The sequence below is a fragment of the Bos grunniens genome, chromosome 11 (assembly GCF_055505025.1).
Source record: "Bos grunniens cultivar Pamir isolate PY7600 chromosome 11, Bosgru_T2T1.0, whole genome shotgun sequence".
Classification (NCBI taxonomy): Eukaryota; Metazoa; Chordata; class Mammalia; order Artiodactyla; family Bovidae; genus Bos; species Bos grunniens.
This window is the reverse complement of record NC_141175.1, coordinates 22,385,447-22,405,271: the sequence shown is the minus strand read 5'-3', so window position 1 is coordinate 22,405,271 and position 19,825 is coordinate 22,385,447. Positions and strand designations below refer to the sequence as shown.

The window sequence follows — 19,825 nt, the reverse complement described above, 5'->3', positions numbered from 1 at the left end:
CTCAAGAGGAAAGGCATTTCTGGAAAAGACAGCAGCTTGTGGATAGCTCAGAGAAGGAAGTGATCAAGGGCATTCATGGGAATAAACCAGCTCAGTGTGGCCAGCCCTTAGGATGAAAGAGTAAAGCCCTGGATGGTCACAGCCCCACCAAGGACTTGTGTGGATGGCTTTCAAAGCTGTAGGGTGACATGGTGGATGTTGTGTTCCTGAGTGTGCCTGCAGGCTGCTGTGAGTGTGAGAGAGAGAGTGGGTTCAGCCTGGGGAGAGAGAAAGAGGGAAAGGCCAGTGGACCTGGCCTGCTAGAGACGCGCTCCATGGTAATGAGAGGAAATAGAGAATGTCATTAACGTGTCTGCCACTAGAAACGAGAGCTAAATCCATGACTCCCCTCCTCCCTTTTCTATTATGAATGATTGCATTTCAATTATGATTTGGAAAGTATTTCCTTGAGGAAATATGTCAGGGTTCCACAATGGGAAAGAAGGAAATGGGGCCATGAAAGTTTAATTTATTGCAGGGACTGCATTTTTTCAAAAAAAAAAAGAAGGAAATGAAAGAGAAGAGAGAGGCAGAAAAATGGAGAGGGGGGGCTCCCTGGGTTGCCTGCTGTGAAAAGGAAGGGTTGGGGGGAAGCTGCCTCAGAGGGGTGTGAATGTGGATGGAGTCACTTTAAGGCTGGTGATGAAGGAAGCGGGGCAGGGAGGCACCATACTTGACGAGCAAGCTCATCATTTCATACACAGGCCTCCTATCAGTTAGTTCTGCTGTTCCCTGAGGATGCCTGAAGGCAGGAAACAGCCTTTTTAGAGGGAAAGAAGGATAACCTGGCTCCAGTCCCTCCCTGGAAAAAGGGGAGGTCAGGGGTGCAGGAGAGAATAAGATGGAGCCCCATTCTCTCAAGGCTTACAGTCTAGTGGTGAAGGGGTGGAAGGAAAGGAAATGTGAACAAAAGAGCTTCTCCCAAGTTGAAAGAGCAAGACAACATGAATCAGAAGGTGGGGAGCCAAGGCCGTGAAATAAACGAGTTACCAGGCCTTTATTCACACATCAGCTGATGATCCTCTCAGGAGATCACGCCCCTCAGAGTCTTAGGAAAGGACAAATGCCTTCAAAGTGCATTCATGTATTCATTCACTCATGTAGCATGTAACTAGGAATTCAACCAAGACTAAGTCCCAGACCTTTTCCTGGCAGAGGCTACTGGGAGAGTCAGAGGCATCAGGAAATAACTAGGAATCAAGGTGGTCTGAGCTCAGATGGTGATGGGGTTACAGGGTCTCAGATGCAGAGCCGTGAATTCCATCTAAGAAGAAAGCAGAGGAGAGCTCTGAAGTGAGTCTCAAAGGAGAAAGGGAGCCTGCTGGTGGATGCGTGGGAACATGGGGAAAAGGGGACAGAGAAGGTGTCCTAGTGAAAGGCACAGCCCAGCCCGGGGAGTACAAGGTAGGGAGGGAGGAAGGAGCATGGTGATTTTAGGAAGCTCAGGAAGGGTGTGGGAGGGACAGGACCCCCATCACACAGAGACCGGAGATGACCTTGCAGGATCCCTGAGTGGATTTGGGTTCTCAGAAGACCACTCAGCATGCCTGGTGGAGGATGCCCAGGACAGAAGGGACTGGAGTTCTAGCACTCTGGGGGAGCCCCTAGCAGTCATAGGAGAGAGATGGCAGGGTCTGAGCAAGGGTGATGACCATAGTCTGATGAGAGGACATTCTGGAGGCCGTAACAAAAGCACTGGGAAGATAAGTCCGCAAATGCTGAACACACGTGGGCAGACACTTAAGTCTAGAGATGTTCTGTCTCAACCAAAGGCTATTGAACAATAGAATTCTGGAGGGTAGAACACATTATTTCTTCAGTGGGAGCTGCATCCTAACTACCTCAATCCCATCTCCTTTCATTTTGACAGATAGATCTTATTTGATCAAGAATCCTGCAAGACAAGGAGCATGCCCCCAGCCCCAACTCCTCTCTCTCAACCTTCCCCAGTTAGGAAAGCTGAATCCTTGAGAAGGTCAACGATTTTGCTTCCGGTTTTACCTGAAGCGCATTGTGGAGATGGAAGAGACTACACGTCTTTCTTCAGAACCAGGACAGGTTTCCTCCCCACTTCCCTGCCCCCCAGCCCTCCCTCCTTCTCTGCCTGGTCTCTCTCATCACCGTCCAATGGATTCCCGGCTTTGAAGATGAGGAATCCGAGGGGCACAGGGTCTGCGTCTAAAAGAGGAGAAGCATGGAATCAGCTGCTATGAGAGGTGGTGGGGATGGGAGTTTATTTTCACGTCAATCTACAGAGGAAGAAACATCTCCCTTTATCTGAGGAGTCAGGTAAGGCCTCTGGAAGGAGAGGACATCAGCTCTGGGGGCGAGTGGGAATCTCTAGGGGCAAAGGACTGGCCTAAGCTCTGAGCTTGGCCGCAGAATTTCCAAGCAGAAGAATCCACCTTGACCTGTGATGAGTCAGACGGAAATTCCCTTCTATGTGTGGCTAGTCCCTCGGTTTGCTTGCTAACACTCTTCCTGTGGACCCCTTGGCTTCTTTCTCTAACATACTTCCCTCAGACTGCTCAGCCTTGCCCAAAAGCCTGCGTGGAGCCCACTCAGGTCCCTGCACGAGGCCCCTGGGAGTAGGCAGGTGTGCTGAGTGGGGTGACCTGGAACCCGTGGGCCCTTCTACCCTCCTCCACGGGGTGCTAGAGGTAGTGCCCTTTAAGAGAGCGATCACACGCATTCACTCCAGTCCCCAGAGAAGCAGCGGCAGGAGGCGTAAGGCCCTGTTCCTGAAGCAGCCCAGCATTGTAAAAGGATGTAGATGAATAACTAAGTCACTATTTACAAGAAATTCTAATCTTGGGGCAGTTCAAGGTAAAGACAGACACCAGCCAGGAACAGCCAAAAACAACACTCCCAGAACACACGGAGACAGAGGCCTCCAGCCAGACAGTGTTTTCTCTCTAAATATTGTCGCCAAAAAAAAAACTCAGTCAGAAAATTTCTCTCTGTTCCCCGGGTACCCTCAGTGTATCAGTAATAAGAATAGTAAAAATAGTTCACCGTGATATGAGACTGCCTACTATGTGCTAGACATTTGTTTAGATTATTTTACTTCAAATTTCACTCTCCTCCCTCCCCCTCAAAAAATCTAAGTAGGTGTGATTACAAGACAGGAAACAGAGAGGTTGAGTAACTGGCTGAAGTCACACAGTTAATAAGTAACTGAGCTAGCTTCAGTCTAGGATGTGAAATTAAGAAATTGCTTTTCAGATTTACACGTGGTTTTGCCAAGTTGGGAAAATGGTTCTACAGACTAAGATTTTATTTATTTCTGAGTCTCCTACATCTCTTCCTATGCATCTCAAGTACTTGAGGCTATGGCGATCTTTTTAAAACATGGAAAACAAATCCTCTCTTCCCCCTAAAATGGCACAAGGAAAGTTTTGCATAAAATTTAGGAGTATTCATAGATGTCTTTTGAGAACCATCTGGGAATCGCAGGCTAAGAAACTTTGAGGACACTCTTTTGTGAGAGTTGATTCAGGATTACACCTTCAAGCCTTAGTCATTCACAGCAGGGCTCCCTCACCATCCGCCCACTCACCTCCCCCTCCCCCTCCACCGCCCCCACTGAACAGGAACCCCTGCTCTGCACAGGGCAGGGGAGATTCTGAGAAGGGACAACTGTCCTGGTAGTTCTCAGTGAGGTTGATGGAAGTTAACATCTCATTGTATTTGAGACATCTTAGCTCTGACAGCACCCATGTCTAGTTCAATTGTCTAGGGGTCAGGGGGAACCCTGTAAGGTACAAACCTCCATCAACCTCACTGATGGCAGAGATGAAATGACAATGACCTTGTTCCTTCTCACTCTTTCCCAAACACAACTTTGATACCACACTAAAACTTGACACTTGATAGTTTCTTAAGTTACTGTTGCAGTGTAGAATCTGAAACCACATGAACGCAAAGTGATCTCTCATTCTGCTACCTTACCTCAGGTAGTGCAGTCAAAACAATTCATCACATCCACTGAAGGCAAAAGCAGGTAACAGAATCCAGCCAGTATTAAAGCAGACATTAAGACATTTACCAAAATGTAAAAGAGTGTCTTTCTACTCACTATTTTTATTTTTAAAAAGTTATTTTATCAAATACGTCAATATGCAGTTGACTTATTATAGTTATATTTGCATGAATGAATATATATTTTTACTTAGTTTTCATTTCTAAAATGATAAATATCAATAGATATAACTCATACAAACAGAAAGTCTTTGAGATTCAATTTAATGAATTTAAAGAGGGCAAAAGCATTCTGACATCAAAAAATCTGAAATCCACTGCACTCCAGCAATCTGTGAGCTTGCAAATATCTCTCCAAAAGCCACCATTATTATGGAATGAAGGGGTGAGAGGGCCCTGTTTCTATTACCTAACATTTTTCAGCCCCCTTGGTGCTAACTGAGAGATATAAGCCTGGTAGGCAGAGGGCTGACGTCCTCTAGGGAGCCAATGGTCTTATGTCGAAGGCTGATAAATGCACACTTGTCCTCTATGCCCAGGGCCCCATTATTAGAGAATTGGCACATCTCTTTTCACAGCATCAACCCAAACTCTCAGTGCAGTAGCGTGACATCTTCTAGAAAGGCATTTGGAGCCCTGGGCTTGGAGATGAGAACATTGACCAGATGTGTGACCAGGGCAGTCCCTCCTCCTCTCTGGGTCTCTGTTTGTTATCCATAACATGTTTGATAAGTGGACCAGACTCTCTCAAAGGTATTTCCCTACTTTGACATTCTACAAATCTATTTGGAGGAATGGACAATGAAAATAACAATTGGCTTCTGTATGGTACTTTTTATAGTTGACGATCTACTTCCCCATCCAAACGTTTGCTTGGTGCTATTTTCATTATACATGCAGTATGGCAATTGTGGTCGAAATCTTCCAGAGGAAGGTTTCTGGTATTGAGTCTTGTGTCGTTAACTAGCTGTGTCGGCCCTGGGTCAATTATGCCTCATATTAATAGAACTATTGAGTAGATTAAATAAATGAAGGCAGGCCATTTAGAATTAATTCTAGTTATGCTACATGATCAGTAAACTATTATTAGTGCTGAGTTCATCGTATTGCAGTTGTATGTTCACGTGACTGACTCCTTTTCTAGGCTGAACTCCTTGCAGACCAGGACTACATCTGGTTCATCATCGTGTGCTCAGCCTCTAAAAATTTGTCCTAGTGCCTAGGACAAAATCAGAATTCAGCAAATGTTTTTTCAGTGGATGAGTGACTGACTGATGTGATTAGTCTAGATCATTATTCAGCAGATTACCAGCCTCAGATATCTCCTACTTCAGGCAGAGTATAGTTTTCCATGTGATTTGGGTTGACCTACTGGATTTCAGAGATCATAGATGTGCTTATATGATTTGGCTTGTGTGATGTGCTCTGATGATGTTGACAATGGTACAGTAACCCATGAGAGGAACAGATGCCTCCAGGTGGCCACTGCTTCTTCAGTCTGGGACCAAAATAAACCAACCTTAGCAGACCTCGATCCTACAGCCTGGAGACAAACCCAGCACCCATGTGCTGAAGCAGAGCTGTCCACAGGTTCTGCCCTTAAACACAGGCAAGCTCTCAGAGAGTTGCCATTATTTTGTTTTGTGGGGTGTGTGACTGGGTTGCCAGAAAGGTGCTGATGCGCTGACTTTGAATGATTCAAATTGGTTATCTAGTCAGGGCTCTGCACAAGACATTTGTCTGTTGTCCATACACCTCAGGGCAGCCTTACACCATAAGAAGCCCATCCTATATCATCTCAGCTGATGATGACCTAAAGATGTAAGAACACCAGAACAGACTTTTACTGATAAATGACTGTGAGTTAAGGGTGGTTTTTAAAACAACATTAATGGGGCAAAGCAGACTGAGACCAATGAATATATAATCTACAATGTAATAATTATCATTCTTACCATTTTAAAAGGTGAGAAAATTCCAGGTCCACAGGGATATCATCTAGAGTGTATCTTAGTTGGACATGACAGAAAACCCAACTCCAGCTGTTATAAAGAGTGTGCATGTGTGTTTAGTCACTCAGTCATGTCTTGAAACCCCACAAGCTGTAACCTACCAGGTTCCTCTGTCCAGGAAACTCTCCAGGCAAGAATACTGGAGTGGGTTGCCATTTCCTTCTCCAGGGGATCTTCCCAACTCAGGGACCTAACCAAGGTCTTCTGCATTGCAGGCAGATTCTTCACCCACTGAGCCACCAGGGAAGCCTGTTATAAAGGACAGGACAGGGACCTAAAAAAGACAGACACATGTAGGGCTTCTGGAGAAGGCTGACCCAGCAGCTCCAGGGGTTCTCCAAGCACCTCATTATTTCTGTCTATTCATATTGCTTTTTTGTCATGTCAGCTTCATGACACGTGACTCCCTTCATGCTCTGGAAGGCAGGTGGCTGCAACAAAGCCATGGGCTACCTGCGCCTTCTTCTCCAAGGTCCCCACTGGGTCTGTGCGAATCTCTGTGTAAATCTCCACGGGTGGACATCTCGCCCTGGACTAGTCAGTACTCCAATTTTCCATTCTTCCCTGTGTGCTTTATTATCATCATTCATAGTCACAGAGGGGCTCCTCTGTCAGATGCTGTACAATGGGAATACAGTGTTGAATGAAGCCAATACAATTGCTGCCCACACCGAATTTATACACTCTGTATTGTGTGTGAAAATAATACTAATAGACTAGGTAGCTTGGCAGGCAGATAACCATTTACACAGAAACACAACCATGGTTATTACCTACAGAGACCACCACCAGGCACTACACAAGATGCTTTTAACTTGCACTTTAGTTCAATCCTCAAAATATTCTTATAAGTATGACTGTTCAAATTTTATTGTTTAGGAAAAAGGGACAGCAAAGGCAAATGATTTACCAAGTTCACATAGCAAGTCAGTGTGCAAGGATAAATTTGCAATCTTTTCATTTCTATTATTTCCTTTTCGCTCTGTGTCCTGCCTCCCATACATGGAGTTACAGTTGGTCCTCCATATTTGCCAGTTGCCCATCCGTGGATTCAATCAACATAGATGGAAACTTTTTTTTTTAATTCCAGAAAATTCTCAAAAACCAAGCTTCAGTATTCCATGTGCTGGTAACTATTTACATAGCATTTATATTGTATTTATAATGATTTGCGTAGCATTGACATTGTATTATGTATTGTTAAGTAATCCAGAGATGACTGAAAGTATACTGTAGGTTATATGCAAATACTATGCAATTGTATACTAAAAGAAACCTGAGCATCCATGGATTTTGGTATCAGTGAGGGTCTTGGAGCCAATCCCACTCAAATACCAAGGGAGGACTATAGTCTGCTCTTCTTCAGAGGAACTGTGGTTCACGAACCAAATGTGTGCCAAAATAGAATAAGCTCACCTGTTCTATTAATTTCATTGTGAGGATTTAGTTAAACCCTTTAGTATACTTTGATTAATTACAAAATGCTTACACTCCCACATACTAATCAATTTTCCAAAAGTAAGCAGCTGTCTGTGTCCAGGGATACCACCCAGGTACTCTTGTTGATGCTGTTGTCTGGCTGATTTTAAACTCTTCCCATTAAATGTTATAGTCATCCTTACCCCTTTTGACTTATTAGAAAATTAGTAATTTTTTATTATAGAATATGAGAAACACCATTGTAAATGTTTAGGAAAAACAGTCATCCAAAGTCCAACAATCCATAAGCAACAGCTATGGGCTTAGTTTTTCCTAGTTTTTTTTGTCCTCACTATATTGTATTTTCACAAAAATAAAATTATGTTCTCTATATATATCATCTTGTACTATACACGTTCGACTTGTTATGCTTCATGTTTCATATGTTATCACACCAATTTTGTTTACCTTATATGTCATAATTCTAGCATGCAAAATATGCCATCATTTTATTAGCCAATTTTTAACTGTTGGAACTTTAGATGGGACAATTAATAAATGTATTTTAGCTTCTTATGAAGACATGACATACTTGTATTTATTTCTTCACTTACAATTTAGTTTTGCAATGACAAATTATGTTGAGACATGCCTAAATTTTTCAGTCTACAGGTCTAAATCTGAACTCATTAGCTTCTTCTGGAGGTGGGAGTGGGGGGTGGGATATCAGTTTCTCCTACAACTCCTCATTTGCAAGGTTAAGGTCTTTTTATCTTCCAGATTGGCCTAACTCAGAAATGCCCAGTCAGCCTGACTCCCTGCTCCTTGAGAATTCATATCTAATCAGCATACAAGGCTTCTCAGCCCTTCTCTCAGAATAGAGTGACATGGCATTCAAATCTTTACCCCCATTTTCAGAGTAAATATCCAAAGCTAAGCATCTTTATCTCATGTTTTCTTTGCTTAAAAGCCAAGGTTATAACTCAGTTCTATACTTGTATGTAGTTAGTTCTTGATGAAAATTGGATAATAATGAATAATCACTTTCACCTTTTTAAAATTGATTTTAAACATGAATACTATCCCATTCCTCCACTAAAGTTTGAGAAATACAAAAATCACAAATTAATAGTAAAAAAGCAATCAATTAAGAAGACCTCCTATGTGCCAGCCACTTTCCTAAGTATTGCACTGTTTTCCTTTATTGCCTTAACTGCCCATCCACAAAAATCAGCCTTTTACTTCATCAATGTAAATAGAGAAAAACAGTAGGATTTTCTTGGATCCCACAGACCATGGTGGAGGCTGGATTTTTAACCCAGGTTGAATGCCTAGGAATGGCTTCTGTCACAGAGTCTAGACTGGCCCATGCTTGTTAAATTAAGTCACAAAGGAGGAAGCCTACAAGATGAGCTCCATTTATATCATGATCACAGCTGCTGTTCCCATTTGGGACCCAAGAAATGTTTATTGACAGTAAAGTTTGGGAAGCTAAGAGGTACAAGAAAAGAAAAATATATTTTCTAATGATCTATAAAATATTTCCCAATAGTGTGCCATCATTGTTTTATCCCCTGGCATTGTCCTGAAAGCCTCAGCTCCTGAGAGCAGGTTTGCTTGGGTCATAGTAGAGTGATGCTCACCAGTCTCTGGAATGGGGCTGAGAAGGGCAGCCTCATAGCTGAGAGGTATAGGCATTGGTTTCAAGACAGGCAACCTCAGTTCTCATCACTGATACTCTGTAGCACTGGGTAAGTTGTTGAGCATCTTGAACATTTCATTTCCTTGTGGTTAAAACAATGGTAGATGTGTCTACCTAGTGGATTTTATTTTAAGAAGAATTAAAGAAAAAAACTGAAATCACAACTTCCATGTCTGGCACAGGTCGCACACTATTATTTGGATACTGATGACCCCAGTGATTTCTTGCTTATTCAGCAGTTATTCCTGGTGGTACAAGCTTTCAGTTGCTGAGTGGTACACACTAGATAGCCATTGCTTAATTAGATAGGTAATAGCAAAGGAAGGCAATGGCACCCCACTCCAGTACTCTTGCCTGGAAAGTCCCATGGATGGAGGAGCCTAGTAGGCTGCAGCAACCGTGGGGTTGCTAAGAGTCAGGCATGACTGAGTGACTTCACTTTCACTTTTCACTTTCATGCATTGGAGAAGGAAATGGCAACCCACTCCAGTGTTCTTGCCTGGAGAATCCCAGGGACGGGGGAGCCTGTTGGGAGGCCGTCTATGGGGTCGCACAGAGTCGGACACGACTGAAGTGACTTAGCAGCAGCAGCAGCAGCAAAGGAAGAGATTATAAACAAAGGAAAAGATGTACAGGAACACGAGGCTATAAAGCAGTGATGAATTGCAAGTAATGTGTTATCTTTCAACCCAATATCATGAGCATAAAGCAAGTACATTAAGTGGTTTTTGGATCAAGAGTTAATTTTTTATTCATATACCTTGAAATATATTGCAAGCATAGGTGTTTACACACCCAACACCATAAACGTCACCACTTCTCCCCCAATAAATGACTATTCATGGTACTTCTTTTGCTGTTAAAAATGCGTTTCGAAAGTGAAAATGAAGTCACTCAGTCGTGTCCGACTCTTTGCGACCCCATGGACTGTAGCCTACCAGCCTCCTCCATCCATGGGATTTTCCAGGCAAGAATACTGAAGTGGGGTGCCACTTCCTTCTCAAGGAGATCTTCCCAACCCAGAGATTGAACCCGGGTCTCCCACATTGTAGGCGGATGCTTTACCACCTGAGCCACCGGGGAAAAAAGTGTTTTAGAAGACATTAATTACCTTCTGTAGTTTGTAAATAGGCAAAAAAGAATAGAGATTTTTGATGTCTGCTTCATACTGAGCAATAGAGTAGTTGATATCTATTGTTATTTGTTGTTTAGTCATGTCCAACCCCATGTACTGTATGTAGCCCGCCAGGCTCCTCTGTCCATGGGATTTTCCAGGTAAGAATACTGCAGTAGGTTCCCATTTCCTTTCCAGGGGATCTTCCCAACACAGGGATCAAACCTAAGTCTCCTACGTTGGTAGGCAGATTCTTTACCACTGAGCCCCCTGGAAAGCCAAGCTGATATCCTGAGAAGACTCCATTTTGTATAATATAAACTCCTAGAACAATTAAGTTGGTTAGATAAGCTCATAGAGTGTATGATCATCACATTGGAAGAGTATTTCTCCACCCTAACAGTAAACTTTGGGGAATCAAAATTAAAATATTAACACTATTCACCATAGCATTAACAAAATACTTACATATAAATTTAGAGAAACTTATAAAGGTCTGTATTCTTCTATATACTAAAAAATGCTGATTATAAATCAAAGAAAAGGCAAACAATTGGAGAGACATACAAAGCTCATGGATAGCAATTCTCAACATAGGAAAAATGCCAGTTTTCCTTAAACTGATAATGCAGACTGAATGCAGTACCAATCATTATAAGAATCCCAACAAATTTCTAAATGCATATGGAAATGCAAATAAACTAACCAAAACCATTCTGAAAAAGAGTGAAATTAAAGAATACATTAGCTTGCTCCAGCTACCATAATGAAATAGCACAAATGAGATGACAGAAGAAAAATGTATTTCTCACAGTTCAAGATGCTAGGAAGTTCAAGACCAAGGTACTGACCAACATACTTCTGGGTGAGAGCTCCATTCCTCACTTGCAGATGGTTGCCTTCTGGACGTGTCTTCACAAAGACTTTACTTGGAGCATGGGCACTCACTCCATATGTCTCTGTCTAATCTTACAAGCTCACCGACCCCGAAGACCCCATCCTGATAACCTCATTTAACTTTTATTGCCTCCTTACTGGCTCTATCTCCAAGTAGAGTCACGTTGAGGGTTGGGGCTTCTATACCTGATTTTGGGGAGGGACATACATATTCGATCCATAACAGGGGGATTATAGCAATTAAGAAGGAGCACATTATTGATACAGACAACTTGGATGAATCTCTTGGATGAACAATGAATTTCATTATATTAAATGAAAGAAGCTAATCTCCAAAGGTCATGTATTGTATGATTCCAGTTATATGACTTTCTCAAAAAGACAGGTCTGAAATGACAGAGAGATTAGTGGTCACCAAGGTTTAAGGGTAGGGGAAGGAGTAACCTCAAAGAACAGCAATGAAGGAACTGCTTGAAGTGATAGAAATGTTCCATATTCTGATTGTGGTGGCGATTACATGAGTCATAGAAGCATCTCATAGAATACTAAACCAAATTTTTAAAATTAATTTTACTCTAAGTTAAAAAAAAATTAAAGAAGCGTACAGCTGTAAGAGATGAATCTCCACCTCCCTCTGAGTCTCAAACTGTGCATTTTTAATGTATCTCTATGAAGCAGTACAGGAGTCTATAGTCATCCCACATTTACCTGCTAAAACATTTTGAGAGCAGTCACTTGGTTTTCCCACTTTTTACACTCCCCTACCCACATGTCTCTGGGGTCGAACAGATTCGGACACAACTGAAGCGACTTAGCAGCAGCAGCAAAAGCACCCACATGTCAGTACAAAAACATTCTAGATACCCGGAGCTCTCAGAAACCTGGAGGGAGAAGATTCAGGGCACTAAAGCTGGCCTTCAGCTTGGCACCAATGACTGAGAAATCCCCCTGCCTCAATGCTTTCAAACATTTTTATTTAGTGATTTTTAAACATATTTATATCTTTGGCCTTGTTTAACATTTTTCACTGAGTTCCCCTTTCCTTTCAAGAAGCAGAAGCCAAAGAAAACAAAGAATGAGTTACGGGAGCCTTAGCAAGAAGTCTCCTGAGACACCACCGTCTGCTGGAAAACTCTCCTCAAGAGTTTACGAGACAAATATAAATATATACTGGATGAAGTTTTCAGTGACCTTTAAACTGTTTGCATTTCAGGAAGATTCCAAAAAGAGTTTCTGTCCTTGGCAGGTTCTTGTGTTTCTGGGCTTAAATTAAAAAAATCTAAACCAGATCACACTTGAAGGGAAACGTCCCAGAAAGAACATCACTGAGGGATCTGGGCAGCAAAGAACCTACTGAGTTTTAAGAAATGTGTTCAATATTTTTTTTTAAATGTACTGCATGCTAAGTTGCTTCATTCATGTCTGACTCTTTACAACCCCATGGACTGTAGCCCTCCAGGCTCCTCTGTCCATGGGATTCTCCAGGCATGAATATTGGAATGGATTGTCATGCTCTTCTCCAAGAATCTTCCCAACACAAGGATCGAATCCACGTCTCTTAAGCCTCCTTCATTGGCAGGCAAGTTCTTTACCACTAACACCACCTGGGAAGCTATTTGTTTTCTATGTGGTTCATTTAATCCCAACAGCTTTGGGGGCACGGGGATTTTTATTCTCATCATAAGGAGGAGGAAATGGGATCTCAGATGACATAATTCAAGATCACATGCCCTGTAAGAGTCTCATATTCCTTGCGGATAAAACGGATTTGTGTTACCTATTGCACAACATAATCACAGATTTGACATTGAAGTCAAGAACATAGTAGGTGCTCAATGAATGACAAACATTGTTATATGCGGGTAAAAAAGATCCAAGTCCCTCAAAAGAGCAGGTGCTTCCTGTTCACCCCTCAGTCTCCTCTGGGGTCCAGCCAAGCAAACCTCGCTCACTGTCCTTTTTTTCCATGACTACAAGCACAGAGACTGCTCTTCTAGCCTCTTTACACCGAAGATCCTCTCTCCCAAGCAGTGGATGGAGTGGGCCCCTGCCACTGGAGCTCTTCTTCCTGCCTGCCTGCAAAGACAAGGCCCTCTTTTTTTTCAGGACTTCACTGTCATTCACTTTGGTGACAAGCTAGTGGTGACAAAGATAGCTGAGAAGAGTCAGCCAAGAGTACATTTCCTATAAAGCACTTGATCAGGGACATCTGTCTTCTGTCTCTAGAACCTTCGGAACAGAAGATGACAGCAGTAAATATGCTTCTCAGTCTTTATCCTGCCAGGTCAATGTTGTGTCCCCCTCAAAATTTCCCAGGGGGGCTTGATATGCAGAAGGGGATGTCCATTCCTCCACAACAGCTCTTCCTTCCAGAAGATCAGTTCAGGTGGATTCCCTCTGTATTCATCTCACCTGGGGAGCTTTTATATTTTTGACACTCCAGATGATGAGATTCACTACATTGTACTTCTGAACCACTCATATTTGGGTACTTTTGTTCGTACCTGCAAACGTGATGAAGGATAGTTCAGTCAGATTAAATGGGAGAACAAACCCTTTGAGATGGTAAAATTCTTCCCCTTAGGGTTTTTGTTTTATGTTCTGTGAGTTGTTGTTGTTGTTGTTTTCTCCCTTTCCGGTTTTAAATATTGGGTGATCATGTTTGAAACTATATTTTACAAAATGCTGCTGCTGCTGCTAAGTGGCTTCAGTCGTGTCCGACTCTGTGCGACCCCCATAGACGACAGCCCACCAGGCTCCGCTGTCCCTGGGATTCTCCAGGCAAGAACACTGGAGTGGGTTGCCATTTCCTTCTCCAATGCATGAAAGTGGAAAGTGAAAGTGAAGTCGCTCAGTCGTGTCTGACTCTTCACGACCCCATGGACTGTAGCCTATCAGACTCCTCTGTCCATGGGATTTTCCAGGCAAGAGTACTGGAGTGGGTTGCCATTGCCTCTCCGATTTTACAAAATAGAGGAAGCCAAAGTAGAGGGTAATAAGGGCCTATAAGCCCTCACTCAGAGTTAAGCTAGCTAACTCTTAAAACTGTTAATGTTTTTAGTATTTCTTCCTAACATGTTTTCAGTCTTATCTCTCTTTGTGTGGGTGGGATCTCATTGTGTGTGTGTATGTGTGTGTGTACCCTTCAGCGTCCTTCTTTCCTCAGCCAACCTAAGCCATGAATATTTTCCCTTATCATGAAAGACAAGAAAAGACTGAGAAACTTCTACTTGGAAGAGATTAAGGAAAAATAACAGCTTTATGCAAAATGGGATTCTGGATGGAGTCCTGGAACAGAATAGGCTCATTCATGGAAAAACAAGCAGAATTCAATCAAACGCCAGTTTGGAAACACTAACTTCCTGGATTTGATCGTTGTTAATTGTACCATCATTACGTAAGATGTGAGTATCAGGGACACTGGTTGACAGGTATGTAAAAACTCTCTGTACTTTGTTTGAAACGTTTCTGTAAGACTAAAGTTAGTTCAAAATAGAAAGTTTAATGTGTTTTTTTTTTCCTCATTGTATAAGAACATATATCTCATAGATAGAATTTGTATCTATTTTTTCAAGTGCCGCATGGCAATATGCTGCACCATTCATGTAATGAGGACAAGTATTCCTATAACTCACAATTTTGAGAATATTCTCAAAATAAAGCCCCAGAGGGATTTTACCAAGTCAAAGGAATAAATGAAAAAGTACCCAACACCAAATAATTGTGTTACCATCATCAGAATTATCCTTTCTATAACAACTGCTCCTGAAATTCTCAGGTTCAGTTTTCAAAATCCAATAGCAGCCTTCTTGTACTGGTTCTGGAAATCCAATTACTAAACTAACGTTAGGTTTAAAGTCCCACTGAGTCCTCAGAATGCCACCCTTGCTGGAACGGCACCAAAGATTCTCAGTTTCTAGGTGGTGTCAGGTTTACTTTAAGCTTCCTCTCGGTTTTATTTGTTCTACAACAATTTTTTTTTTAAGTGTTCCTGTCTTTTTTTTTTTTTGAGTTCCTGTCTCCGAACTCACTTCAGGAATGAAAGACTCCACTCGGCTGAAATGTTCCAGTTTGGGTATAGCCCGAGCCCTCAGGCTTATCCTGGCCACAGTAGATCCCACGTCTTGTGGGAAATGTGTCATTTGCATGGCATTTGCCCTTTGAGGGTACGTGTGTGTGTTTCTTATGCCAAAGACATTTGAGAGTGTAATAGAGGGTGTTTTGTGTGAGGAAACTAGATGGTGGCTGAGTGACATGTTCCTGTTGCTTGTGGAAAGCCCAGGCTAGGGACTGCCTCAGTTTCTCCCTGTGAGCCCAGTAAAAAAAAAAAAAAAAAAAGAGCACCCATTTTATTCAAAGTGCCAATGCTGAATCTGCACAAAACACTGGGTCCTTCATATAACTGAAAAATCCAATATTTTTGCAACAAGTGCATAATTATGGGTTCTCCAGGTGGCTCTAGCTATAAACAACCCACCTACCAACACAGGAGACATAAGAAGATTTGATCCCTGAGAATATCTTCCAGAGGAGGAAACAGCAACCCATTCCATTATTCTTGCCTGGAGAATCCCATGGACAGAGGAGCCTGGCAGGCTACAATACGTAGGGTTGAAAAGGGTTGGACTTGACTGAAGCAAAATAGGTCTTCCCTGGTGGCTTAGAGGGTAAAGCGTCTTCCTGCAATACAGGAGACCCGGGTTCGATCCCTAGGTTTGGAAGATTCCCCTGGAAAAGGAAATGGCACTCCAGTATCCTTGCTAGGAAAATCCCATGCATGGAGGAGCCTGGTAGGCTACAGTCCATGGGGCTGCAAAGAGTTAGAAGCTCCTTAGCTCGCACTTGCTTAATTACTCACCATAACAATCTCTCACATTCCTGTAAGATTTCAAGTTGGACAAACCCACATACCAGTTATGTCATTAAGCCTTAACCTCCTCTCCATTCCATCCCCTTCCACCACTCACTTTTCCCCCAGAACACATCATCAAGAAGCATGGTGTATGTGTATGTGTGTGCTCAGTCAGGTACAACTGTTTGTGACTCCATGGACTGTAGCCTGCCAGGCTCCTCTGTCCATGGGGTTTCTCAAGCAAGAATACTGGAGTGGCTTGTCATTTCCTCTTCCAGGAGATCTTTCTGATCCAGGGATTAAACCCTAGTCTCCTGCTTCTCCTGCATTGGCAGGTGGATTCTCTATCACTGAGCCACCTGGGAAGCCTGAGAAGCATGGAGTCTTTGCCTTATTTTAGGGATTGAGGAAATGCAAGCTTACAGAGGGTAAATGACACTCTACATTTAGAGAAATACCCAGTAGCAGAACACTTGTGCAAATCATGGGCTGAGTTGTTTTGTTTTAGAAACACAGCTCAGATTCCCTCCAATGGTACCTTAGAGTACACATCAGATGCAAGCCCAGCTCTTACTTGCATTTCTGGGATTGCTCAGTTTAGAAGAATCTCTCCTCTCCCCTCTCTCTTGGTGCTTCCTACTCTCAAAGAGACCTGGTTCCCTGAACTTCTGGCTCAGTGTTCACTGCCATCTGCCTTCATCAGACTCATTTTGAAGATAGACCTGACTCCCTTGTAAACCAAGAGCACCCCAAAGGCAGTGCCCAAGTCTGACTCTTCTCTGAGCCGGTGGCCCACATCCCAGGACCAGTGTCTACCCTGGGATGGAATGATGTCCACTGTGGGTGTGGAAATGCACTGATTATGGTGAGAAATTTAAGGATGGAAAATATTGAGAGTTGGAAGGGAAACCAATAGGTGTTGATCTCCATTGCTTGCCAGGTTGTGGCTCCAGCACTTTACTATTCTCATTAACTTCTGACTTAAATATTATCATCCACATCTTCAAGATGAAGTCAGTCACACTCAGAGATTGAGCCATATCTCCAAGGGCATCTAACTAGTAAGTGGCGGCACCAATATTTGAACCTAAACTAGGCAATTCCTTAATCAGTTTTCGTTGTACTAAAAGGCAACCCTGAGTGAACTGGCAAGGTTAGGAGGAATTTCCTTTCTTAAGATCAAGGACTAATCTCATTTATCACATGAATGTAATACAGCAAGTACCTGAGAGAAAAACAGGATAGGAAATTTTCTATGTGTATTTGATATGTTGAAGGAACATTGGGGTCTATTTCCATTGCCTTTTTACACATTTTTTTTCTTTCAAACTGAGAACAACTGGCTATTTTCCACATTGGTACAAATGAACGTCTAAATTGCAAAGGTGCCCAGAGCTCAGACTTACTTAACTTTCAGCTTAGGTATCCACCCTGTGTTGCACAATCGTCAAATGGGATGTGATGCAATTTTTTTAAAACAGACTTTGCAAAACAAGTATTGAGTAACTCAGATTGCTCTTTATCCTTGTATGCGCTTAGCAACCTTGCAGGTCTGTTGGACAGAAAAAAAAAAAAAATAATGTGCCCTTGGACAGCAGTTCAGCAAGATCCTCAAAGGCTCAGCAAAGCAAGAGGTTTCAGAGTGTTGTAATCATTCAAGCTGGCTGAGATTAACTAGGAAGCGAGTGAGAGAAGTGCTCTGTTCCACTGCCCCCCCCACCCCAGCCCTCCCCCCGACCCCCCACCCGGTGGCATAGCAGGGAGAGAGGCAGAAGGCAAATGCGGGGACAGACACACTTTAGTGTTTGCACTGTGGACTGCAGGGCCTGATACGGAGGCTGAACATTTCCTAACACGTTCTTTTCTGTTGAAAAGATGATGTAACATTACAGAACATTTTGAAGAAAAGGTTAATCATGTCTCTTTTTATCACCCCAACAGAAGTGTTTTCATTCATAGTTTATGCTGTGGGGCAGAACAAAGGAAGCGTACCGCCTATGGAGCATTATGGGGTTACAAACTGGACTCAGTAATATATGTTGATAATCGAATTTATCTCTGACAAAAATCCTCCAAGGTCTGTCAACAGATTTTCTCCCATTTTACAGATATGAATATGAACATAGCAGATGTTAATATCTCAATAAAGTTCCCTGAGCAAAGCATGAAACTGGGATTCAACCCCAGTTCTGCATGACTACAAAGTTAACTCCACATCATTGTCAAGCAGCCTTATATCTTTCTCAGTTATCATTATATCTAAGCATGTCATTCTACTATCCATGTTTAAATTAATACTTTAAAATATGTAATCAAAATATCAATAAATATAAGATTATATGCATATACTTACACACCCATATATATGGGAGAGGAGAGTTTTGTTTTGTTTTGTTTTGTTTAATAGCTTACAAGATAGATTATGGAGATTTGGTGAGTTCAGTTTCTGATGGGAGAGGCCAGCAAGTTGGAAACAGGAAAGAGCTGCACCCCAAGTCCAAAGGCAGTCTACTATAGGACCAGAAAAGTCCAACGTTGCAAATGAAGACTAAAGGCAGTCTGCTGGAGAATCCCTGTTTGTTCCAGGAGGCCGGCCTCTTGATCCATCAGACCCTCCACTGATTAGATGTGACCCACCTACATGTGATTTCGGTTTTGACCATGTGGTGATGTCCATGTGTAGAGTCTTCTCTTGTGTTGTTGGAAGAGGGTATTTGCTATGACCAGTGCATTTTCTTGGCAAAACTCTGTTAGCCTTTGCCGTGCTTCATTCCGTACTGCAAGGCCAAATTTGCCTGTTACTCCAGGTATTTCTTGACTTCCTATTTTTGCATTCAAGCCCCATATAATGAAAAGGACATCTTTTTTTGGGTGTTAATTCTAAAAGGTCTTGTAGGTCTTCATAGAACCGTTCAACTTCAGCTTCTTCAGCATTACTGGTTGGGGCATAGGCTTGGATTACTGTGATATTGAATGGTTAGCCTTGGAATCGAACAGAGATCATTCTGTCGTTTTTGAGATTGCATCCAAGTACTGCATTTTGGACTCTTTTTTTGACTATGATGGCTATTCCATTTCTTCTAAGGGATTCCTGCCCACAGTAGTAGGTTTAATGGTCGTCTGAGTTAAATTCACCCATTCCAGTCCATTTTAGTTAGCTGATTCCTAGAATGTCGACATTCATCTTGCCATCTCTTGCTTGACCACTTCCAGTTTGCCTTGATTCATGGACCTGACATTCCAGGTTCCTATGCAATATTGCTCTTTACAGCATCAGACCTTGCTTCTATCACCAGTCACATCCACAATGGGTATTGCTTTTGCTTTGGCTCCATCCCTTCATTCTTTCTGGAGTTATTTGTCCACTGATCTCCAGTAGCATATTGGGCACCTACTGACCTGGGGAGTTCCTCTTTCAGTATCCTATCATTTTGCCTTTTCATACTGTTCATGGGATTCTCAAGGCAAGAACACTGAAGTGGTTTGCCATTCCCTTCTCCAGTGGACCACATTCTGTCAGACCTCTCCACCATGACCCGTCCGTCTTGGGTGGCCCCCCACGGCATGGCTGTTTCATCGAGTTAGACAAGGCTGTGGTCTGTGTGATCAGATTGACTAGTTTTCTGATTATGGTTTCAGTGTGTCTGCCCTCCAATGCCCTCTCACAATACTTTCCATCTTACTTCGGTTTCTCTTACCTTGGACGTGGGGAATGTCTTCACGTCTGCTCTAGCAAAGCGCAGCTGCTGCTCCTTACCTTGGACAAGGGGTATCTCCTCACGGCCGCCCCTCCTGACCTTGAATGGGGA

At 42.7% G+C, this 19,825-nt stretch overlaps 1 long non-coding RNA gene across 1 annotated transcript in view; it reads left to right on the top strand.

Moving 5' to 3' along the window:
• The first annotated feature begins 14,314 nt into the window (after window positions 1–14,314).
• The window catches only part of LOC147362729 (uncharacterized), a 44,152-nt gene continuing 38,641 nt past the window's right edge, over window positions 14,315–19,825 (top strand). Inside the window, exon 1 of the long non-coding RNA XR_015135776.1 lies at window positions 14,315–14,595. This is a non-coding gene — a long non-coding RNA (uncharacterized LOC147362729). The remainder of the gene's footprint in view (window positions 14,596–19,825) is intronic.